A 26,901-nucleotide genomic window follows, 5' to 3' on the forward strand; every position below is an offset into this window, starting at 1 on the left:
CGGGGAACATGAGAGCACACAAAGCCCAGGGTGGCTTCTTTCACAGTAAAGCCATGCAACAGAAGGAGGGATGGGAAGGAAAGAAGAGTTGGTAGAGATTAAATCAGAGATGCCACTCATCAGCAAGCCCCTCAATTCTTTTCAGCTGTGTATAGCGTGGGGAAAGCGTCACTACTGCCAAGAGAAAATTCACAGTCAAACCCCTGGACTTCTGGGAACACTCCATGTTATAGCCATGACATTACAGACTCTTGGTGCAGGAAAAATGGCAAGGAAAACTTTCTAGAAGTCTCCATAACTTCCATAACCTCCTTCCAGCCCAGTCCCAGAGACAGACAAAACCCCAACTTGTTCTTCTCCTACCAGGATGCTTTCTTACACCTCAGTGCAAACATCAATCACTTTAATTCCTTTCTGAGTCTACTGGCAGCCTGACTTACTGTAACACCTGAGTGAAACTCAGCTCAGGCAAGACAAAGGCAGTGTTTGTGGGAAGCAGAAAAACACCGGGATGCCTTGGCAACCGTTGTTATCTCACCATCCATCAAACACACAGTCCTCAGTGTGCTTGATCAGCCTGCATACCCTGTACTTCTGGTCGCACTGAATGGATGCTTTACACGAAAAGGTAGGCAAGGCACTGTAAACTCACTGTAATGAGACCAAAATAACTTCTAACTTTAAAGGGTTCTAATTACTCCAGCACACACAAGCCAGGTACAGCCACTGTGTACAGATCCCAGTGTACAGCCACTGGCACTCGCTTTTCTCACGGTTACAATGGCTACGTTGCGTGGGAAATCTGCCAGATGAAACAAAATGTGCGCATGAACTGAATGCTTTCTGCAAGAACAAAACCTGTCTCTTCCTCTTAGATCTCCCCTTAGCTGCAACTAAGGGCAATCAGAAGATTGGGTTTTCGTTTCCATTTTGCATGTAAAATTGAGGCTGCAAAGCAGCCTCCGTATTGAACAGCTGGGTATAAACCTGCATTTTATGTACTGTTAGGGTTAAATCAATCCCTTAGACTGAAACAATATGGCACAATCCGGTTGGGAAAATCTGTACATCCAGATCTTCTGCTGGTGTTTACCTTTGCCTTTGCATGTGCCTTCCTTTCTGCATCTTCAGCAAGACTACATCTCCAGTATAATCCTTAGGAGAAATCTAAGTCAGTCATGACGGAAGTATTTAATTTGCTTTCTAAATCATGATTCAGATTCTCTTTTACTGAAAGCTGAGTGGTGGGCTGGGGGAGAAAGAAAAGAATGTTTGGAACAATTAATACCTTCTACCAGTGGGCAGCTGCTACAGTGGTTTGCTCAGGCTCTTGGAGTTACAAAATATGGAATGTTTGGGATTCAGAGCAGACAACTCTCTGCAGCAAAATTAGCTATTCATCTCCATTCTTCTGTATATAAATGAGCAAACAAGTTACAGCCAAAGTGTCTGCCTACATGGTCTGCTTAGTAATTCTGAATGCAGGACTATCCAATGCACAGACACCCGGAATTAATATTGAAAATATCCTGGCAGTCAGTTATTACTACTGATAAATATTAAATTGGATGACAGACTGTACTACAAAAACCGTGAAACTAAAGAAATAAAATGGCTGGGGTTTGAGTCAGAAAGACATGTCCTTTGAAAGATAAAACCAGAATTCTTCAGTAAGTGTAGATATGGGAATAGCTAATGATTGATCAGAAGAAACTTCAAAGCAGATGAATCTACAAAGCAAGGAGATCTATCATATAAATCTGAATTAATTAATAAAGCTTATCTTGTATAATTATTGTTTCGTATGGATGATGCTGGTGTGTTGAGCACAAAGCAACGTGTGCAGTATTTACTAAATATGGTGAAGTGCTGTCCTCCATTCATTATAACTCTATATTAAAAAAGAAATCATACTTGGGTTTTTTGCATACTAATAATCTTGTGTAAGTTCACTCTGTGCTTGAACCAGAAAGCAACAAGGTTTGATGCCAGTACTTTGTCCTTCCTAATTTTAGACCAGACTCCTAAAGCTCAACTTCGATACAAGTAAGTGCTCAGTGTTGCAGTACACGTTTCTGTGCCAAAAAAGTGAAATCACAGGCAAGTGACCTGATCTCAGGAAGGAAAATGACCTCCATCCCAAATCATTTACAGTCTTAGAAGAATATAGAGAAGACTTCTTTCATGGTATCCACAAAAGCCATAAACAGCAAATGAAGATCCAACATGCTGCTCTCATCATCACCTGCTCTATACAAACTCCCACATTTCTCATTTACGCCATGATCAGACAGACTGTATTGCAGTGGTCCTGCAGGAGGGAATGAACTCATGCTGATGAGTGCAGAGCACCATGCTAGCATTTAAATTCAGCTGTCCAGGAGATGACGAGTTAGACAGCTCCCCTGAGGGCTGCCTTCATCAGTTTGAAGGTCTAGGAACAGCATGCATTGCATGTAGAGTCAAGTTTGAACCCACAGTGCATGGTGCCCTCCAAGCCCGAGCAGGTGTTTGATGACCTTGGCAGCAAGCTCTTGGAGTTTTTTCAACTTAGGGCTGAGATCTTACTGACTGGGAGCTGGGTCCTCAAGTTGTGGGGGAGCACATGCACTGAGGAGAAGCTATAAGACAAGCAGCTTCTGACTCACCTGTGTCTTCTACTAGTGGACACCTCTAAGATTATTTTTGTGGCTATCTGAATATAGTTCAGCAAAAGAGGTTCCTAGCCCAGGCAGCTCCAGGAGCAAACTCAGCTGCAACAGTGGCAACCCCAGAAGCACACTCCCCAGCATGTGCCTGTCCCCTGAGCAAGTACGTAGGAAACCAGACCCAAAGCCCACAGTGATTACCTAATGCACTTGAGGAGTGCTCAGATCCTTATGAACAAACCTCGTCAGGGTTACTCTATAAAGAATGACGTTGCCTGTAGCAAGTTCATCACCCTTTAACCAAGCTGCAGGTATATTGGAAGGTGTGCTGCTTTACAAGAAGGCTGTATTGTACCTATTTATTTAGGCAGGAATGGTATCTTTTGTAAAAATGGCAGTAAATGAAAAAAGATCAGCTTATAGGCAGTAATTTGAGTACTAGTTTCCCTAATAACAAGTTATTAGAGCAGTTTATGTAGCTGGAAAAACCAGAAGATCGTGTTGCCCAAAAGCATGTTTTTGTTTTGTTTTGTTTTCCAAACTAGCTCTGTCATCCCACTAAAATATACTATCTCTGCTAACAAGCACTGCCTCACTTCTATTTCTAGACCCATCACAGTTACAAAAACACTACCAGCACAAATTTATTCACTGTTTCTCAGGGAGGGCTTTTCTGACTCATTGCTTTTAATGTACTGGATACTGGATAATATACTGCATATAGGCTTATCCTGCCTTATCTTAGATCAGATTAAATTCAACCATAAATATCGGAACATATCAGCTAGAAAGTATTGCTTGGCTGCTCTGTTCAGTAAGTCAGCTACAGATCATGATAAATCATATATGGAAAGCAGATGAAGTTTTCTGTACACCCCTCTGAAGCTTCTGGATGGTTGAAGTTTCTACACCCCTTTGCTTTGCAACCCACGGTGCTACAAATGATATGGTTGCTTTCACATATCAAAAGTATAAAATGCCACAACCTTGCTCACAACAGTCAAAAGCATAATTTGGATCTTCTCTTTAACACAAACAGGAAGGCATTTTCTGCCTCAATCGCAAGGGTTAACTTCCACAGAAAAGTCCCGCTGCTTTGCTCATGTTTATCAAAAGTACGGTATAACTAACTAATCATGAGACTAAACACAGAGCCAACACATGCCTGTGCATCTTAAAGGAATTTCTAAGGTCTTCTAAGGAACTTTAAAGAAATACTTCATTACAACAAGTAAGGTGCCAAGCAAGATACAGTGGCACATGAATCAAGCTTAAGAACAAACCCATTCACTGTCTTTCTGCCATTCAGATGATAAATCTCTCCTTTAAGTATACCTGGCCCCGTCAGCACTGTTGCTCTTACCTGCCAAGCCTTGCAGGCATCGCCTTTGTGGATGGCCACAGTGGCTGTGGGCTGCCATGCAATTTTTAACCAATGCAAAGCCTCAAGCAGCTCGGTAATAACATTACACATCATACATCTTCTGAGATTCAATGACTACATGGTGCACCTTTTCAAGTTTACACAGCACATGTTTAAAGTATCCTTTATCAAGTCTTGAAATAATTTCTTTAACATGGGTTCTCTAGGAAATAGAAACTCTCCTTTGGCAGAAAATAACTTCAGCCAGCTGGATTACTGACAAAAAAGGATATTTATATATAGTGAAAACTGAAAATGGAGTTTTACTAAGATAGAATTGTTCTCCAAGTAATTCCTCATTTTTCATTCCTCAGGTAGTTCTCAAGAGATAACCGGTCTTGTCCTGGAAATGGAGTCCCAGTACGTCCCACCTCCCTGTTACATATTTCCAAATAATATCCAAGCACTATCGGCCTGAGAACATTTCTGTCACTATAGCAATACTAATAAATTAATTATGCCAGAGGCTGTTCCCTGGCACTGAGAGCAAGCAGCACAGAACAGCCTGTGCCAACATTATTACTGCGCTGTAGTTCTCACCATAGTTATTCTTTTAACCTCCATAACAAAAGGTGTCACGTCCAAAAAGCCTTGTGGAGAGAGACCACAGCCCATGCCAAATCCCAACCTATCACCAGGATTTATGTGGGAAAGTATAAAGTGGCACATGTAAAAGCACACCAAGGACCATTGAACAATTTGGCTGTATGGCCCCATCAAGTTCTCTTCCCTGGAAACATCATGCAGTACTGCTTAATTTACAGGGGCTTCCAACTCAACGGTGTCTAAAACAATAGGATCTTGTTGAGAAAGTCTGTAGCCGCTTTAGTGCAAATTGAGAACAGCAATAAAAGCTTTGATTACAGAAGCTTTGAGTGTTTATCATCATCCTGTATCTCACTCTATATGCAACATTACTGGAAGTATCACGTGTAGAAAGATCCATAAACATGGGCCTTTTTAAATACTTCTAACAATAGTCAAACAAGTTCTGTTCAAAATGCAAACACATCCTTTAATCATAACTTCTGCACAGGAAGCCTCACACTAACAGACTTCTAGAAGATGGGAAGGTGTATCAGGGAAGTTACAGAATCACAGAGCAATTGAAGCTGGAAGGGACCTCTTGAGATCATCTAGTCCAGTCCCCTTCTCAAGCAGGGTCACGTAGAGCAGGTTGTCCAGGGCCGTGTCCAGCTGGCTTTTGAACCCCTCCCAGGATGAAGGCTCCACAACCTGGGCTAGGCAACCTGTTCCAGCATTTGACTACCCTCACAGAAAAGACGTGTTTTCTTGTGTTCACATGGAATTCCATGTGCTCTCATCTGTGCCCCACGCCTCTTGCCCTGCCTGGGTTCCTCTTCTTCATTGCCTCCCATCAGGTATTTATACACATTGATAAGATCCCCCCCAGTCTTCTCTTCTCCAGGCTGAACAGTCCCAGCTCTCTCAGCCTTTCGTCTATGACAGTCTCTCAATCATCTTTGTGGCCCTGTACTGGACCCGCTCCAGTAAGCCCATGTCTCTTTTGTACTGGGGAGAGCCAGCCTGGACCTAGCATTCCAGATGTGGCCTCACCAGGGCTGAGCAGAGAGGAAGAGCTATCTTGCTCAACCTGCTGGCAGTACTCTTCATAATGCAGCCCAGGATGCTGTTGACCACCTCTGCCATGAGAGTGCATTCCTAGCTTATGGTCAGCTTGGTGTCCAAAAGGATCCTCAGGTCCTCTTCTGCCAGGCTGCTTTCCAGCTGGTCAGACCCCAGTCTGTACTGGTATGTGGGACTGTTCCTCCCCAGATGCAGGACTTTGCATTTCCCCCTCCTGAACTTTATCAGGTTCTTGCCTGCCCATTTCTCCAGTCTGTCAAGGTCCCTCCGAATGGTGTCATGCCCGCTAGTGTATCAACTCCTCCCACCTTTTTTACGATCTGCAAACTTGCTGATAGTGTACCCTGACTCACCCTTCAGCTCATTAAACAAGATGTTATACAGTGCTGGGCTCAATATCAGCCTCTGGGGTACCACACTAGTGACTGGCCTCTAACTAGACTTTGTGCCACTGATCACAACCCTCTGGGTTCAGCCATCCAGCCATTTTTCCATCCACCTCATGTATCGAACCCTTACTTTATCTGCTGGTCTATGAGGATGTTATGGGAGACTGTCAAAAGCCTCACTAAAATAAAAGGAAACAACATCCATGGCTTTCCCTTCATCCATCAAGCCAGTCACATCATTTCAGAAGGCTGTCAAGTTGCTAAAGCATGATTTCCCCTCCATAAATCCATGCTGACTACTCTGGATCACCTTCTTGTCCTTCCTGTGTATGAAAATCACTTTCAGGATTAGTTGCTCCATCACTTTCCCAGGGATCAAGGTGAGGCTAACCAGCCTGTAGTTCCCCAGATCCTCCTCCTTGCACTTCTTGAAGACAGGAGTGATATTTGGTTTTTTCCCTACTTTCAGGAACCTTCCCCAATTCTCATGACCCTCCAAAGGTAATTGAATGACCTCACAATGACATAAGCCAGTTCCCCCAGCACTCATGGGTGCAACCTGTCAGGCCCCATGGACTTGTTTAAGTCCATTTTGTTTAAGTGTTCCTTAACTTGATCATCTTCCACTGAGGGCAAGAGGCCGTTGCTCCACACTTTCCCTCTCATCTCAGGGGTCTGTGATTCCTAAAGGCCAGTCTTACCAGAACAGACTGAAGCAAAGAACTTGTTGAGTACCATGGCCTTTTCTGTGTCCTCTGTCAGCAGTGGCCCTGCACCATTTAGCAGTGGGCCTACATTTTCCCTAGTCTTTCTTTTGCTGCTAATGTAAAATCCTTTCTTCTTGCCCTTCACATCCCTTGCCAGATTCAACTCCAGGTGGGCTTTGGCTTTCCTGGCCCCATCCCTGCACAAATGGACAGTGTCTCTGTATTCCTCCGGGGTTACCTGTCCCTGCTTCCAGCTCTTGTAGACTTCCTTTTTATGTCTGAGTTTAGTCAGGAGCTCCTCGTTCGCCTCCATGCAGGATGCCTGATTGTTGGTATGGGCCAAATTAGAACTTGGGGAAGCCTGAAGGTCAGCAAGGTCTCTTGGCATGCTCTTTTCTCCCAGGCCATGGGATACCACGTCATTCTTCCAAGCAGTTCTCTGAACAGGCCAAAGCCTGCTTTCCTGAAGTCTAAGGATGTGATCCTGCCTCTTGCCATGTTCACTCTTCTCAGGCTTCTGAACTCCACCATCTCATGGCTACTGCAGCCAAGGCTCCTCCTGACCTCCACATCCCCAACTGGCCTGTCTTTGTAGGCATGGCATCCAGCAAAGCACCTCCCCTCATTGGATCCTCAGTCACCTGTGCCACGAAAGTGTTGCTTCACGTTGCACACCAGCAGGTGGCAGGGTGGTTCATGTCTCCCACGGTCCTCACACATGTGAATGTAAGGCTACTTCCAGTTGTCTGAAGGTCTCATCTACTTCTTCCTGTTTAGGTGGCCTATAGCAGATACTCACTACAGCATCAGCTGTGTTGGTTTACCTGGCAATCCTGACTCACAAGCTCTGAGCTGGCCCACCACCCATCCCCACAGCAGAGCCCCTTGCTTCTCAGCTGCTGTTTCACAGAAAGGATGACTCCCCCTCCTCCCCCTCCCAGCCTGTCCTTCCCAAAGAGCCTGTAACTCCCCATTGCAGCGCTCCAGTTGTGTGAGCTACCCCAAGGCGCCTCTGTGACCCGATGAGACTATAGCCCCGTGAATGCACACAGACACTTTCCTCCTGTTTTTTCTCCTGCTGTGGGAATTAGTGTGGGGGCATTTCAGAAAGGCACCCAAGTGTGCTGATTCCCCACAGAAAGGGCACAAGAGCTTTCCATTTAAGGGCTGGTAGGCACATTCTTTTTTTACATGCCTATGCGCTTCAGGTGATTCTACTTCAGTCTTGTGTTGTTGATTGTTATGGCCCTTCTGTTCCCATCACCCCAGGGCCCTTAGCCCGCCTGACACTTCCACCACTTTGACTGCTGAGGAATCTCCCCCATCCTTCCTACTTTCTTACCAGGTTGGTCAGTCAAGTTTTCTTTGAGCCTTTCCCTAAGAATCTGCTGCCAGATATTGTCCAGTGTCAGATGCAAGAATACAGGCTGGACAGACTTCTGGTCTGAGCCAGCAAAGTTGTACTTAGAGTCTCACTTAGATGCACAGAGAAGCATTATAAAGAAATATTTTTTTCCTAGGCAAAACCCAAAGCGTATATTGCAAAAATCTCTCTCATACCAAATTAAAAAATTACTAAGTTATAACTCTGATTGATTACTTTTTCCTATATGGCTTTACTACATATATGTTAAACACGGGAATGAGCAGACAAATACTCTCTACCATTCTATTAAATGCCTTGGAGCAACCTATAATGCAAACATAGAGATTTCATGCTTCTGCTCACAGGTCTCGGGTAATAAAAGTACTGAGGCTAAACAAAAAAATCTACTTGTTATTTCTAAATACAACCTTACTGCAAATGCAAACCATTATACTACCTAATAACATTTTCTTCTCTAACCTTAGACACACATTTTTAAAATAGCTTGCATTACTCCGTATATGCCAAACAACACAGCCCAAAGTACTTCTATAAAATAAATGGAACTGAATGGAACAAACCAAATAATACTGATTGCTCGTACACTGTCTTGTATATAAAGTGCTGTTGCTTGTTACAGGCTGAACAAGGGCTTGTAACAGCTTAGTTTACACTTAACTACCTCAAAGAAAGGCTATGCTTTTTGTATATATACATATGTATGTATATGAACATAAATTAGATATGGCATATATGATTTCATTTCCCAAACACTCTATCTCCAAAGGAAAGACACAACGCTGGCAACAAAAAGTCACGGTGTGTGTTAGCCATTAGCTTTATACTTGGATGCAGAACAAGAAAAAATAATAACTATTATTGCTATTATTCATGTTTACCTTGATTAAGATATGCCTGAACCACAGGTCAAGATTTTTCAGATGTCTAGGTATGAGTGCTTCTTTTCTTAGGATAAACACTAAACACTTCACACTTTCACAAGCTGTGAACCACCCTCTCTGAGGCATTATAGCCCACATGCAAAATTAGAAGTTACTTTAAAAAAACCAACTTGTTGGATATGAAAAATGAAGAAATAATAAAGCGTTTGGGATGAAAGAGACTTATACAATGCTAATTTAGAAAAAATGTTCTGGGGTATATGTGGAATAATTCATTGAATTATAAGCAATTTTGCATGAGAAATTACAAGCAAGATCTTTTAATGCAACTCAGTAGAAGGTTTATTACAATAAACTATGGTCTGTTGCAAGGTAGTTAATTTTTATAACTTTGTTTTAATCATTTCAGACTCCTCTCTTGCCTTCAGTCTAAAAGGTGGGGCTTTGTTCCACTTCACTGAATTGAAAAATAATTATTTAATGTCCAAAACAAGTTTTCCAAGAAGTATGTTGACGACGATGTGCTTATTCTGTAGCAAAGAAGGCTTCTCTAGAGGTCAGAATAGACCTTACAGCATTTTCATATTCGCTACACATGCATAGCACTGATTTTTCTTAATTTATCAGTATCCATAAAAAGTGACACAGCTGCTCTCTGCCCCCTCATGTTCCCCATAGGAGAGTACAAAAAGAGAGAGGACAACTGAGATGCAGTCCCTCAGTTCCCCCCTAAAACCAAAGTCCTGGAAAGCAATGAGCCAGTCCCACTTTAACTGCTGTGGGTTTTGGTAGAGATTTCAATCTTGCTAATGTGTTGTCCTGGGGATTGGCAGGAGAAGAGCTAAAAACTCAAAATCATCAGAGGAGGAAAAGTATCTGGGACTCAGACTGGACTCACTCCTGCCCAGGGGAAGGAGTCTCAGGGACAAGAAAAAACCCAGCTTTTTCCTCAGCTTCCCAGGGTCTGGGCACCAAGCAAGCTCCTGCAGTACCAGAGGAAGACTGACTGTTACCTGCTTAGCATAAGGCTGCATTGCAAAGTCTATGGGTTAAGTTTCACCACAACATTACCCACATGCAAGCTGAAGCAAGGCCAAATGACTCATCTGACAAGTGTCATACTTGGTCCCACCTCTGCTTCAGCGAGCATTTCATTCATGTTTATGCAACATGAAACAGTGTCATTGTGACCAGGAACGCCAAGTGCTGGGTGATCTTGCACAGGATACAGGAATCGTGGGCTTACCTCACCAGGCAAAGGACAAAACTGGCCAACATAAAGTCATGAATCACTTTCAAAAAACAAATGCAGTTTCCCATCTTCAGGCAGTTTTGTGAATTTAGCCCTGATCGGGCTATTTTGTGTAGGAGAAAGTGAATTTTGGAGTACTTTTTGTTCCAGTCAGGGAACAGCCAGGAAGAGAAGAAACAGAAACACACGTTATATTTTATTTGATCCAAAATAGCAACCAAGCTGAAAAAACAATTATTCACAGAATATAGCTGCAAGTTCTCAGGGAGCCTGTTAACTGCAACAAAATACACGAGACTCTCCCATGCAGAAAAGACCACTACATCCCTAGAGAGAGTATTTCCATCAGAAGATAGGTCAGGCTAAAAATTTGAGCCCATCATTAAGGACAACTATCTATAAAAATGGAGACCTGAGTAGTGAGCTGTGAGAAACCTGAAACCTATACGGTTTCCAGCCAGCGCACTCAGGTGCTGTGGGAAGCCCGGCTGCTGCATTGCAGAGTACAGCACAGCACAGGTTTAATCTGCCCAGCTTCACATCAGCCTAAACTTGGTGCTGCCATAGCAAGATTAGTACTGGTACCCGAGCCAGCTCATTTAAGGCTGACTGGGATACGCTGACCATGGGATTCAGAGCAACTACTACCGTGACTGCAGTGTAGGCAGATCCCTGTTTTTTGACAAGGTCTTATTTCTTTATGAGTCACAACTGAGATCCTGATCCAGCAAAATGACCCCATAACACACTTAGCTAAGAGAAGTGCATCAAGGTCACCATAATGAACTCAGCAGGCCTAATTAAGCAAATAGGTGCTCAATTATTTGCAGTTTGGGTTCTACTATGGGGCTGAAAGGACATCCATTCACAGCCATAAACATTTAAGTGGGGCTGATTGCAGAAGGAAGCCAGAAAGGCTACAGGCAGCCAGCTTACATTCACAAAAGCCCAAAACACACTTTGACCATTATCTCTGATAAAAAAGTAAAAATTAAAATGCCTCAGCGATAGCTATAGAAAAACATCACAGTACCAAACCCTCTTCTACGCTTAAACTAGGGAAGGATATTTTCAACCTCAAGTGGCTGACAAAACAATGAAAGCAAAGAGAGGAAAAATTGGGGGGGGGGGAATCAACTGTTATGCGAGGAGCTGTGAAACACTGCAATAGCACGACTCATGGGAGAGGCAGTAAAAATAATAAGTGCTTTTGTGTCATCTCTGTTGGTGTACATCAGTGGGACTCTGCTGACATTAATGAACCTAAGCTGACTTATGGGAGAGAATCTGGCTCTTTGTTTGCTATGATGACGACTGATGTCTAAATTCAACAAACATTTTTATACAATTACAATTAAAGGTCTATAATAACATACAACACAAATGTAGTCTGTGCAGGAGAGCTGTATTGTATTCATCTCGTGGCCTCATATTGCCAGTGGCAGTGACATACATAATGGAAATATTAGTAACACCTTTGTGAAAGGTAGCAACAGAGCATTAAGTGAATACTTTAGAACTAACTACTAGCAGTCACATTTCAGGACAACTAAATAATATTTTTTAAGACAAATTTTTATTCAATTACCAGAATACCAATATTTAACTCATCTCATGCCACTCCTGAACTCTTGTAATGTTTTAACAATGTGGACTATGTAGCTGCTTATAACACATGACTCTGTGTTTTGGGCATTTGACAAGATAAATTATTAACATTCATGTTGCAGACCTAATGCCCCTATCCATTTGACAGACATAAATACAGAGAATTTATATGCAGAGGATTTATAACAAAATCAGACAGCATCCAGACCAACATTTAAGGAAAGAAATTCTGCAGAACCATAGCAAGGATTGCTACAGGTCATAACCGGATCATGGGTCAATGGCACTGTTACAAAAAAATTACAGATGTCATTTGTTAGTTCCTCTGTCCTCCATCTTTCCACATCCCAACTCCTTGTCAGATCAATTCTTCTCCACCTAATCCTCCTCCACTCCTGTTTCCTAATGACTGTCTTGTACTCAGGTAATCCAAGTGCTGCCATTCATACCAGGTCCTCCTCAAGCCGTAATGTCCCTACACTTGCCTAGCTTCCTTGTCAGCTCTCCATTCTGACACCTAGCAGTCATTAACGGTGTACTTTTTAGCCATGCAATTTTTGGACACGCTATGTGGATGCTCCTTTGCAGGTTTCAGCTTCCACATTCTACTCAGCATGGCAACTTCTAAAATTTTCAGAAGGCTCTTAACATGGGAGAACTTCACAGCAACATCAGAAATTACATTCCTGGCTGAAAGGTGATGTGTGGGTCACCTTTCAAACATCTGCCTCAAAGACTACGAACCAAGCTTTGTAATGACCTTTGGCAAAACAACATCTGTTTTTCCAGGAAAGGGATGATGTTTTTCAAAATACCAATTGGGCCTCAGAAATGCAAGGGCAACAAAAAATTTCAGCTTGGTCAAGGAAAGCATGGTAAAGTTACAAATAGCTGAAAAGGGTCTGCAGATGAGAGGTATTCAGCAGCCCTTGTAATCAGAATGAGACCAAGCAGACCCTGGTAATTTCATGTCAGTTTTTCTGAGATTTTGTAACATGCATAGAGCAGTATATGTTTTCAAAAATCTGCATTATCTGGCTTAGATAGCAATCCTCATTTACTGGAGAGAAAGCGCATATAAACAAAAATATTAGAGTTCCTGAAGTACTGTTAGAAAGGATTCAGATACAATAGTTATAATACAAAATTAGAATCCAAACATGACTGAAAAAAGGAGACCAAAACCTTTCTTCTAACTTATGACATATTGTACCACCTTCTTTTCCCAGAATCTGATGGTTATTGACAGAATTTGGAACTGACCTCTCCTGGGACAACACAGTGAACACAGTAACTTCACTTTCCATGATGGATCATTTTTATTTTCTTTTTTTAATGGGCAGGGAGATTGAGGTTCAGCTAATCGACTGTGAAAACTACTGGGCATGTCAAGAGAAACAGCTGGCTGTAACACAGAGCAGAGTAAGAAGTGCCAAAAGTTAGAGTGAGCAATGTGAGGGAAGGCTGGGTTTCACAGGCAGGTGAGGGGGAGCCACATGAAAGCTGACCACGTCGGAGGGGAGCCCTGCCAAGAGCGCCGAGGGGACTGTTTTGGTCGTACTAGGCAAGGCTGGTGGTATCTAGGTGACGGTGTCACGAAGACCAAATTTAGGTACGGATGTCAAACAAGTGGAACCAATGGGGAAAAGTAATCAGGGGTGTGACATTGCAGAGACCGGGGCCTCTGCAGACAAGAGTCTGCTGTGGGGAAGACCATAGGTGTGCATCCAGCTACTGCAGAGACCCATTTCTGCACATACACAGGGAGGTTGTGTGGGCATGTGTATGCATGGCCCCACAGAAAGCACCCTGATTTGCTGATGCATAAGAACAGGATCAGGTCGTTTGTACTGGTCATGTTTATGTGTGTTTTGTTTGTGTTCATGTGGTGCCCATAAAGGCACTAGTTGCCCGTATGCATGAGTCTGGTGGTTGGCGGTGTCTGTACAGAGCGCATGTGCATGCACGGGGACTGCATGCTCAGCCTCACTGTGAGCTGGACCTGGGGATGGGGAACTGCAGCAGCCTGGTGCTATCAGACTGGGATGGGAGGAATCCCCTTTGGCCTAGAGGGCCACTGACTTGTCCTCCCTTAAAGCATCTTCTACATTTGACTAGCATTATTTCAGTTGTACTACTTTAATTGAAACAATAACACATAAAATATATGGGATAAGAATGAAAAGGATGAGAACTCACAAAGAGCATTTGTATTCTATACATTAGGATAAGGAGGGAACAAAGACATTGGCCCAGTTATAAAGGAGGTCTGTTGTAGCATGTAAAACATACACCAGAACATGCTGACTAAACATAGCCTGTTGTCTTCTTCCAATGCCATCACTTGTTTGACATTACTTTGCATCTATACTTCCTTGAAACATGCTCTAAGTGCAGCTCGTCCTTGGGTAGCTGTGGCAGGTACTGTAGGGCCTGCACTGGAACACCCCAAGTTGTTGATGGGCCTGTTCAAGGAAATTGTTGTCTGTAACTGCCAAGGAAAGTATGCTATTGATACTGAACACTGAAAAAAAAAAGTCAGTCTTTAAATCAAACAAACAAAACCACCAAAACCAACCACCTCTGTGAAGGTAATTTGTAGGGTTAGATGAAAGAACTTCATTACCACACAGTATGCCTGAACTACAGAGGCTTTGGCAACTTGTGCCATATACATGCCAAATGAATTCAAATTGTTGGTTTTTGAATCTCTGAAGAGCTGTCAAACTAGCACATTTCCAACACACTACCATTTATATTATTGGCACTAAAAGTCTACTCACTCAAAAATGTCACAGCCCTTACATAATTTAAAATATTTAACATAGTTATGGAGAAGTTCACGCGAGCAACTGGATTCTCTAAATGGCGCTTCAGAAAAAATGGTATCAGCTACTAGCGATTACTTTTTTATATAGGTGGGCAGAAGAGGACAGCCAACATATCCTGATGAAAGTAATAACTCAGCCTGGTTATTATCAGACAACAGTATAAAACTCAAAACTGCCAACAAGAGATACTGCGGATTCATTGAACTTGTTTTTATATTTGCAGTCCATTTCAGTGTTTTTCACTTTAATAAGATTCATGATAATGTCTGTTTTCCAGAAAAAGAAAAACATCTTGTTGATACCATATATAAACATTTAAGGAAAAATATTTCCTCCCCTATCTTTAAATAAAAGCATTTTTAAATAGAGTTATAATTCATCATTCTGCGACAGCATTTAGAAAAGAACATTTATACAGTTATCTAAAAGTCTGGTCAAATCGTATCATCTCCCTAAATATCATTCCATTTAAGTACTTTTATTACCCATACGCTTACTAAAAACACTGATCTTTATTCTACTTCTTATGTGGTCTAAATTGCCTTGAGTAATCTGACTAACAAGAGATAATTAAATGTGTTTCATTAATATCTGCAAAAGGTTCCAAGGGCATGCAGTCGATTAAAGTCTGGTTTGCAAATGTGTTGCTCAGATTTCACTATCTAGATGCTAAAGAAACAAGCAAAGTGCCACTTGACTCACAGGAAAATAGGAGTGGAAGGCATCTGGTTTGCCATCATCTCCAACCCCTTGGTAATCTAAACTGTATCATATAATCTCTATCATATAACCTCCTTAGAATATTTACCAATGATCAGCATAAACCCATTTTGGATTATTCAATCCAGTGCTATAACTGAAAGCTTGGGAATTAACTCCATTGCTCTAATGTTTAAGGGTCTTCTCCCTTGCAATCTAAACACAGAGTCCCAGTCCCTTTAGTTCTTTGCCACAAATTATTTTTGGATTTAAACAGTTCTCATTTCTTCCTGGTGTTTATTCCCTCTTGATCTTAGTTTTGGTGTATCAGACAAATCTATGCCTTCTAGTCTCCCCCTCATGTAATGATTTTTTCCCCCTTCCCTAATCATCCGAACAGCATTTTCTACATTTGTTACAGTTTGAATGTTCCCTCTGAAACATGCCTAGCCACAGTTGTTAATACTTCCCTATCTCCACAATGGCATTTGCCATTGACATACTCAATGACAATACTTGGATGTCTCTCAGTGATTCAGCTAATAAATCAAGATTCCTCTCCTCACTCATTTTGAACACATACTTCTAGATAATGGGGAAGATTTTTATATTAATCCTCAATCGCATCTTTGAATTTTACTTGATTCATATATGTTCTCTACACAGAATCCCCCATTCCTCTTTTGCTTATTCTTTATATGGATAGGAGGCATGGTGGTGTTGGGTTGATGGTTGGACTGGATGATCCTAGAAGTCTTTTCCAACCTCAATGATTCTATGATTCCATGATAAAAAGCCACTTGCAAAGTATTTTAACGGTGTTTTTTAAAGAAGCAACTTGGGCTGAATTTCTGGAAATCTCACTTCAGCCCTTTAGTTTCTTCTGTGCAATAAGCTTTCTCTGTTGGTCAGTCCTTTCAACCTTTCCTTGCACCTTTGTTGATTTTTTGCGCTATCTTTATTGATGTGGTTATTCAGCTAATTTATGCCTCTCTTCCTGCAGTGTTCAGGTGCATGCACATCACTAAGATCTGAGACTTTATATCTAGAATATATAAACCCAGATGACTAAAATGTCTTCTTTAAAAACCTAACACACTTTTTACAGTTCTTTTCTTATTATCAGCAAGAATCATTGTACAAATGGAGGAGATATATGTATTTGTGTATATATGTGTGTGTTTCTCGCTCGCTCTCATATTCACACACAGCTCTGCAATTGTGCTAAATTTTGAAGCTGGTACTTTCACAAGGAATGAATCACTCCTAGCTTTCTCTGCCTCTCTCTCCCCTCCTTCTGAGTTTCTTCCCTGAGAATCCCCCTTAGTCTCACAGACATCCACATTTAGTTCTCCAGTAAAACCAAGAATTTTCAGATTTACTGAAAGTGGTAGCGTGTCTATAATGCAGCCATTAGACCACCTGTACCTGCTGTCTTGCACAGATATACCAAGCAATTTTAAAGTAGCAAAGTCAGATGCTAGTAGCAGCTTAGCTGTTGCAGCAGAGAGATCAGCCTGAGTTGTAAAGCACGCTAGAGAAGCCAAATAACCTCTCAGATAGTCCGTGCTGAGCTTTATGATAGCCTGAGAATGGCAGGCAGTCCAAGTAACTTAAAAGCTCAGTAGGGAAAGCCCATTGGCTTCTCTTCCATGTAGCACAAGCATTTGTGCTGTATTCTATGTAAATCCAGCCAAAGCCTCTAAAGAAAATCACTTTTCTATCATTAATATTTACATGAAAACATCATTATGACTTTCAAATGCAGCACAACACTTAGCCTGGCAACATGTGGATTGCTTAGCTTTTTCATTTGTCACCAAATGGTAGTTAAAAAACAAATCTGCACGTAATTCTTAAATTTTGACACAGATTTGGGGAGGAGAGGGTGGCAGTAAATCCCTCCTTGAAAAATTCACTTAATCTTACCATACTTCAGCATTGCAATCAAAAATGAGAATAAAATCAATGTCTTTCTAGCATCTGCTAATTACAATATAACTACCAAGCACACGAGGATCCCTATTTTATGTGGCAGACTTCAAGTACTCCTGTAGCACAAACCCAAAGGGGAAAAAAAAAAAACCACAAACCCCATCAAATCCATTATTTTTTGAGCAAACTTGACTGGAGGTTCAGCTGGTCAATTCTGTACATCTGAGCACAAAATCAAATGACAGTAACAGTAAGCTAAGCGCTACCTGGCTAACTTGTTTTTGTTTTAGGCTGCCAGATCCTGAGTCTGTGGAGTTGCTACATCCTTTCATTCTATGGATCTCAGGGAAATGCCGGTTGACCTGGAGTACAGCTTGCCAAAGCAGCAGCTTCTGGAAAAGGAACAAACCAACACAACCAAGCTTCCTGCTCTGAGCAGCCCTACAGAACGCCTTGTCCTGTCACTCTTCCTAACGGCACCCAGGCTTTCGGCACAGGGCTCAATTGCCTATGCAAGTCACAGAGGCAAGGCTGAAAAAGCAGCTGTGCAGCTATTACACATTATGTTCAGGTGATAGGGTTCCTCCTTCAGGAACTGTATTCCTGAAGGCTCACACCACGAAAGCAGCTGGTGCTATGATCTGCCCATTAGCTTGCACTTGCTTTAATTAATTCTAGTTGGGAAACTACAGGACTGATTTTAAACAGAGTTTGAGGATACTGATGTTTGGATTCTTCTGACCAGGCATCATTCAAAGCCTTTTGGAAACTTCTCGCTAGTCATGGTGTGACACTCTGGGGAACCAAGTCCTTTCCAAGACCTAGCCACAATCCCAGCCTATATCTGAAAGCATGGAAACCCCTTATTATTTTATATGTATGTTTTAACTAAAAAGATTCCTGACCGGAAAGTTGCAAATTTTCAGCTTGAAACACTGACGTTGAGCTAATCTTTTTATGGTTTCCTTTACAAAGGTAGGCCATTAGCTCATCATTCCCTAGTATGCTGTTAAAATGGTGGAACTGCATTCTAATAAGATGCTGGCAACAAGAATCATGCAACAAAATCTCTAAATGTCATTACTATGAGCTGCCAGAATCAGCCCCTCATGGCCCAAAACAAAACGTCTTTTATCAGTTTGGCTTTTTGCCAAGTCTCTGCTGTCCAGCTCAAGGCACTAACTGGATTAAACAAAAACAATAAAAACAGCAGCAAAAAGAAAATGCTGTACAAAAGGGATTATAAGCAGGAAGAGGAACACGAAGTACCTCTTTAGACTCCAGGTAAAACTCTGTTGTTCCCAACGGATCAAGCCCAGGGACAGCACTATCTAATAGAGCACTCACTCCTAAGAAAATGTCTCCTCTATCTCATAAGCCATTTCTTAAGAAACTTCTCCCATATATCTCTGAGTTTCTGATTTAACCTTAACATTTCATCAATATTTCACTACTACTTCCTCCTACATTTGCTGCATGCTTATGTCAGGAGCTAACTTCACCAGGGCTTCTGCATTTTTGTATGATGAAAGGCTGCCACCATAAACAGATACTTTCTACACTCATTCCTACAAAATGTGCTCAGTATTCATCTCCTCCTTTAGGAACTTGCCAGATGCAATGATTTTTGGATATAACTGCAGTATTTATCATGAATTTTTAACAAAGGCTTTTCATCCCAAGATGCTAAAAAACCAAATTGCATCTCAACGTGCAAGGAAAAACATTTAAACTTAAAGCCTACAAAACTGGATGTCAGGCAACTAGTAAAATTGAAGTACCGACTTTTCATAAGAGCAGAGCTAAAAAAACCCTGTCTGTTTACACACAGAGACCTAAGCTTATGCCTGAAATGAACAGGGAACCGAAGACATCAAAGACAGTATAGACTCCCATAACCAAAACCAGATACCAAAATGCACTCTGACAGGTTTGCCAAGTCCTGATTCCCACCGAAAAGGTGCAGTTGTGGGCCCATCTACCACCAGGTCTCTTAAAACACTATCTGAGCAGCAGATCTGCTCTGCAAGGGTGGAAAGTCCATCCTACCACAAAGAATGAGAACAGCATGATCCCAAGACCAACCTCAGACCAGCATGCACTGGTGGGAAGCATACACCTCGATCTCACCACCTTGTAAGCTTGAAATATTGACCGAATATTCAGAAAGCAGAAGCACTACAGAGTCTACATCTGCCTAAACCAGGATAAACGGCTGCAGATCGTTTGCTGAAAAATCAGCACAGTCCAAAACCCTCGGCAGGCATTTGTTGGACAGAAGAGCCCATTACTACAGCATCCCCTGATTACACTGAACACTTGCTGATAAACCAAAAGTAGGGATTAAGACGCTCAATTTAGACCAGATAGTTCAGCTTTATGCAGCACTAAGACATCACACCACTGTGATCAGAATAGCTCTCTTACAACCAACTCAAAAGCCAATCTGAAAAAAGAAAAACAGACCAACCCTAAACCACACCACTAAAAGCTGAAAATTCCACATGCCAGCAGATTTTCATCTCCAGCCTTTTTCATAAATACACACACACAAAAAAAAAAAACCTAGGAACAGAGCCAGAGACAAGCAGAAATATGTTAGGATTGATTAAAGCATCATCCTATGTCTTCACTGAGTATCAGTACACCTATCTGCACTCTAACTTTATATGTATAGTACATGTTAGAAATGTTACTTCATACCGGAGCTGCAAATAACCATTTTAAGTGAAGCTAAGCGCATTTAAAAATTAAAAGCAAAATGGTGTTATTATTCTGTTCAATTTCTTAAACTATGGCAAAATTTTTCCATGCTATTTGTATCCTAAATAATATGCCTCTCCAGGTTTTAATTATGAGACGCTAAATAAATCCCATGAGCAAATACTTATTCGTATCTGTCTGCTGAGTTCCGATTTGTAATTCCAGCTAATTACTTCCCCTGTCAGGAAAATATTCTCTGAAGTCCCAATATGACACACAAGTGCCTCAATCTCTTTCATTTTACGTCTCCCAGTGTTCAATACAGAAAATGTAAATTTATTTGACTACTGCTGGAAGAGTAAGAAACTTGAAATAATCTCTGCACTGTCAGCAGGTCTTTACCTTGTGTGCTTAATCCCTGTTACCATGGTGATATCTAATTGCACAGCCACATAGTTTGATTGGTTTATTTTAAATTGAAGTTTTTCTGTGCAATGGCACAGGATCCTAGCGAACATTAGATAAATGACTTTCAAAATATTGCAGTGAGTCATATTGTGTCAGTGACTAGACTAATTTGAGTTCAGTTAAAGTATTTCTTCACCTTCATCTTATACGGATATGACAACATACATAATATCAGGATTTTTAGCATTATATTTGGGAGCTGAGCATTTTGAGTATAATTAAGCAGTATTTCATTGTAAGAAGGGCAATTAAAACCTAAATGAGAATTAAAATTCAGTAAGCTTTTGCTGGTAATATCATCTTGTCTTTCTAAAACAAATTACCTTGCTGTGCTACAATAACAATCCAGGTAAGAACCTTTTACAGTAGGTTTATACTTGATTTTCTTCATAGAAATCTGTAAATATTTTACTATGACAGAAATGAAGCCAAAAGGATAAATACCGCTTCTTCAGTGTTGGCTTTCATGTACCTCAGCATGCAGTTCTTCTGTATATGAATGACTGCTGGAAAGGCACCGTCAATATGGTATTTCCTGGCATGGCATAACATATTAGACAGCTTGTTTTAAATTCTGTACATACACTATGATGAACTGGTGTACTTCAACTGTGCTGTTTAAACAGCAGCAATATACTGTGCTAATTCTCACTCCTTTTTTCTGCTCTATAACTCGGCTCCAGCACATTTTTTTTCTTAATGCTGTAGCTGAAGCTCTGGGGGAAATTTTCACCTAGCCTTTGCTGTGAAAGGTCCCAGTTCCATCACTGAGTATCAGACAGCTTTGCCTTATTTATTTTTTCAGGCTTGTGGCCACTAAGGCCCCAGTGTACAGCCTGCAGGAGCACTCTACTTTTTTTGGTGTTTCAGGCACTGTTTTCTCTTTATTTTTAAGGACTATCAATCTCATATGCAGAGCCTCTGTGCTTGCATCACTGGGGATACCAGCATGTGACCCAAGAGAAGACACAGCTTCTTACAAACCGCTACCACTCTCCCAACCACCTGCATGGCTCTGCAGAACCAGAACTTGATGCTTTTTATCCTGATTCTGTAGGGACCGCACTCTGTTTTACAAGAGAGATGTTTGAAAAAGCAGACTCCAACAGGCTATCAGTCTCACACAGACTGTTTACAAGAATTAATTTGGTTTACGCTCCTGGAAAGGGTGGCTTTGTGTACCAAAGCAATGCTTCTACAGATGCATTTACATGCTGTAATGCACAGATGAGATGCCACATGAAACAGCTAACCAGAATCATGTGAACTGCAAGAGTAGTGAGGATTTCATCTTCTCACCCCTGTACACTGTGACCCTGGGTTACAATACCTTGATTTTTTTTTTCTATACAGGTTCTGCTCCAGAAGTTTTATTCTGCTTCCTAATCCACCTTTAAACACACAAGAATAACCATTTTCAGGATGCAATAATTCTCTGAATTTCATGGCGACCCCATCCCGTTTGTCTTTGGAGAAAAGACTGGGGACTAGATCAGAAACGCTGGCTTCGCTGTAGCAGAGGCCCAAAGTACATGATTCCCTGTACTCCACTTAGGTACAGTTATATCCAGGCAACCCAAGGCTCATGACCAAGCATAAACTACTTCTCTTCTGAGTAGTCTCACCCACATTCATAGCTTCCTGTATAATTCCCCTCACCTTTCCAGTGTGAGAAATCCTCTTGGTTCAGCAAGTGGTGATTGCACATTTGTCCAGAGAGGACTTAGAAAGGTTGGAAAGGGCAAGGGAAGGAGCCGCGCTGCTGTGGCTAGCTCCTGAGTTACTGCACGCCAACTAGCTTAGGTACAGCTGCCTTACAATGCAATGAGCTCTCCATTTTTCCATGCTCCGGTTAAAATACCCCCACAAACCAGCATCTCATTGCTATTATTCCCTCCATTATAACAATGATTTATCCCGGTCAATATTAACATCATTTTGTCTGTCGTATTTATGCCTGACATATTTATAGCTAGAGCAACAGTTCTCTGTGAAGGAAGAACAATTTTTAAATCATCTTCTCTTTTCAGAAGGCTGAGCTGATTTAGCAATACTTTCTTTTTCACCATATGCCTGAGTTGTCTCTAGGCAGACCACTGACACAAACAAGTTGCTATAAAATTTTCCTTCTTCTCCTTTCAATTATTCAGTTTTGCTTTAAACAGTCACTTGTGTTTGTGTGTCCCTGCTGCTGCTTGTCTCTTCTAGCCCCAATCCCCCTTCCACAATACGATCCTGTCCTTGAGCAGGTCAAACCCTTAGCAACAGAAAGCAAATTTGTATGCAGCCTGAAAGGAGCATAGTAGCACTCTTTCTCTAATAGCACACTACTCATAACAACAGTCGGTATTAGTGACAAGGGAATTAAAAAAAAAAAAGAAATGAAAAAGAAAAAAAAACCAAGAATCACCATACCAATCAGACCTGTTGTCCGCCTCGGTCCAGTATTCTTTCTCTGACAGCACTCAGTACCCGCTTCAGAGGAAGGTGCAAGAAACCTTGTAATTATAGAATAACCTGATTAATACAGGAAGTTTCGTCCTAGCCCTAGGCAGTCAGCAGCTGACTCACCTGCTTGTCTGAAATGTAAGATTTTATATCTGCTCTAATTTTTTTTTTCATCCTATGTAATTTTATTGTGGAAGTCTCACTACAAATGTACATTGCAAATATACATTTGAATCCTACGAAGCATTTTAGGCTTTACTGTAACCTGTAGCTGAGAGTTATATTTGCTAATTATATAGGTTATACTATTTTTATCACTGTTAAACTGCCTGCCATTCAATCTCATTGGATGTCCCTTTTAGGGATGTGGGAATAAGTGGGCCAGAGAGTGTGGTACCACTGCCTGTTCCCTCGGCATCTCACCTGGGAGCGGAGGTGCCCAAAGAGGCACACCACAGTCCGTCTTTGTCTTGAGGCATCCATTCACATACCTACCCTGAATCGGAAAGAGAAGGGAATGAATCCTCTTTTCCACACACTGCATAAGCACAAGTGATCTCACGCTGGCTGAGGGACGATGGAGCAGCAGCAGTGGTGTTGCTCATATTTTTGCGAATGCCACATAAATCCTCCAGTGAATCGAGTCAGCGTTGTTTCTGTACTTAGAGAGGAAGGGATGTAATGCATCCAGTAAAGTGCTATATAACCTCATACCTACAGGGCAGAAGGTGGCTCCTGTGGCTTCAAACTTTCATTACAGCCTTATGTACTAAGGTAATCTTAAGGTACAAATAACAGCAGCCTTTTCAAAACCCAGGAAGATGAACAACGCTATAACAACAATCAAGGCTTTCACTATATTTTATATCCTTTGATTGTTTTCAGAACCTTCCAACAGAGCAAACCCCAGAGAAATGTTCTGAGAAAGGACTAAACTACCAACAGGCCTGTACACAACCTGCAGAACATATGGACAAGAAGGTTGGGGTAGGGCTAGACATACCAAGAGAAATAAAAATAAAGATAAATTAGGAAGAAGAAAAACCCAAATGGTCTGATCCTCTTCTGTGCTTATTTTTGAAGTAAACTGACTAGCAGGCTGTGAGGCTCAGTTTTGCATCTGGTATAAATTAGCGGCCCTTAATAAGCAGGATGCTTGATTGATATGCAGTTAATATCATCAATGATTGTGTTCTGTCATTCCACACGGCTGGCTAGCTATGAGAACTGGGCGTACAACGAGGACCGTGCGGGCCAGACAGGATGGATGCAACACGCATGGAAGAACTTCACTTTTCAGAAAACATGAATGAGTTCCCTCTTCTAAGCACTGCAAGAATAAGATGAAGACTACTAATAAAAATTTAGGTAAGTATTTGAGTAGAGAAGACTATCATGGCATTGCTGTATTGTAAAGAAATATCACACTGTGTACGCTTTGAGAATTTAGGATGTTGCGATACTAGCTACACAAACATCAACATGTGTGGGTCAAAAGGTGACATCCAAGAAGTTCATATGTCAGGAATAGCATAGCTACTAAACCAAGCAAAAAATGTAATGATTTCACAAGCCAAAAATCATGGAGCTGATATGTGCAGGCTAACATACCTTAGAGGAAAAAAGAATTAAGTTTGCCAGATACACCTGGAAGAAGCCTGGGAGAATTTAGTGTTACCAAATACAAAAGCACCAGTGAAAAATAACAGCAGGCACTCAAGATATCAAAATGTGCTGTGACATGTTTCAACCAGTGTAGCAACCACGTCATACTAACTTAATAACACTCGGAAAGATTTCTGACAAGTAGGTCTCTCCAAGCTTTGCTGTGCGCTCCGGGGACTGACCTGTGGTTTCAAGCCAAGCTGTAGTGCTTCAGGCTTTGATCTCTGGGTGTGCTTCCTTTTATTTCTTGCCTGGGGTCCCAGCTGTTTGCTCAGTTTGTTCCAGAATGGAGCACAGAAGTAAGCTAATATGCATGAAGTATACAGATGGTCAGGGTCCTTGGAGTGACACAGGGAGCAAACCAAACTGGTAACGGTCAGAGCTTGCCATTCCCTCTGAGGCAACAGCAAGAGTTGAAGTAAACATGACTAATAGCATATCTTGCAAATAAGGATATGGCAATAAGCTGACCTAACAGACCCATTAAAAAAATTATTTTAAGAGTGTAATAACTGACTACACCTTACTGGGACCACTGTTGCTTTAAGTCAACATGAGAAGGGCTATACTTTCTTTCAGTTAATCTTATTTCACAGTCTCTGGTCTTTATTTGAATGATAGAAGCCAGATCCACAGTACCTAATACCTTAGGAATTAAATTGGAATGGAAAACAAAAGGGTATGACTTTTCACGGCAGCAAATGTTACTTCAACTTGCACCTTAGAGTGCAGCTGTAGGGCAGCTTAAGCCAACACAAGCCTGTTGCAACCCTGTTCCCGTATCAGTCCCATACTTCAGTGTGTCAGCAATGCTGCTCTTCACCTGGCATTGGCCATGCTCCACACAGGAGGTTGGACCAGCTGACTTCCAGAGGTTTCTTCCATACTAAACTATTCCGCAACTCTACCGGACCATGTGGAGGACTGGGCCAGGGAGCTAAACTGACATAAAATTAATGGCTTTCTCTGTATGACTGATTTTTTTATTAGCTTTTGCCAGTTTATTTCCCTCTATTAACTCCCCTCCAGGTCTGACAAGCAGCAAAACTGACACAAAGGAAAGGGCAAAACTGTACAGGTCCAAAAATCAGTAAGATCACAGCAGTGGCACTCAGGCAAGCCAAGATTGCCACAAGGCTAAACCCTTTGTGGACAAAACAAGCCAAAACCTTCCTGCTTTGCATGCTACCTCCCTGCAGCCCTACGCTCACACCAAACACAATTTTAACAAATGTCATGGTTGCATTCAAATTGTCGTTACAGAAATTTCTCATAATCATATACTACACAGTATATATATTAAATGTGAAGAAAATAGGCCTTTAAGATGGTTAAATACATCCTGTTAACTATTTCATAATAAAGGTCCAGCTTAATACAGCTTGTGCAGTACAGAAACATGTTGGAAGAATACTAGATGATTGCCATCCTCCCATACTGAAATGTATTACTTATCTCATAAGGTTATTTCAAGTAAAAGTGGCAAGTTAAAAAGGAATGGGTGAAGTTCTGAAACTTTAATTTACCACAGCCTAAACTTAAGAAAAAGTATTTTAGAGGTTTGCAAAATGACCTCGATTGTGCCATCTGTACAGAAGAGATAATGAATTGATCGCGACATCGCAAAACATTTTGATAAAAGGCTCTTCTCGCACTTTTACAATAGTGCTGCCTGGCAGTGGAAGCTGACCCTGATTAGCTCAGGCCATAGGGGCTTTCAGAGATTTGAAAAGAAACCAAATTTGCTTCAGCAGAAAGAATAAACATCTCTTCCCATTCACGCCTTAAAGCATTTGCACCAACACTATATAATTACTTTTCATTTCACTAGAAGATTCTCCTGAATTCTCTATTCCTCCCACAATTTCAAAATTACAATGGGTCTGCTTGCAGTTGAATGGATATGTACGTATGGCACTAAGTAAACTATTTAACTAAAAAGCAGTTAATGTTGCTATGAATTATGTTATTTGCTTGTACAGAACTCATGCGCACATTTCATTGTGATAATACCTGGTTTATACATCTTTAATCAAAACCAAGCAAAGAATAGAACTGCTTTTTCTCCTTCAGTGTGATGCATTTTGTTCAAGATAAAGGCTATAAAAAGCCCTGGAGACAATATGAAATGCTATCTCAATGATCTCTCTCCTGCCTTTCTTGACGTAATTGTCAACAACCATCTCACACTTTCATTCCTAAAATCCAGGGGTGAAAAATGAAGAAAAGAAAATTAAATAGCGTTTTCA

General features: G+C 41.4%; 1 protein-coding gene across 2 annotated transcripts in view; it reads right to left on the bottom strand.

Annotated features, from left to right (window-relative positions):
* The window catches only part of FRMPD4 (FERM and PDZ domain containing 4), a 313,673-nt gene that overhangs the window by 85,995 nt on the left and 200,777 nt on the right, over positions 1-26,901 (bottom strand). The gene's annotated exons all lie outside the window — the stretch shown is intronic.

This window comes from Phalacrocorax carbo, chromosome 1 (assembly GCF_963921805.1).
Source record: "Phalacrocorax carbo chromosome 1, bPhaCar2.1, whole genome shotgun sequence".
Taxonomy (NCBI): domain Eukaryota; kingdom Metazoa; phylum Chordata; class Aves; order Suliformes; family Phalacrocoracidae; genus Phalacrocorax; species Phalacrocorax carbo.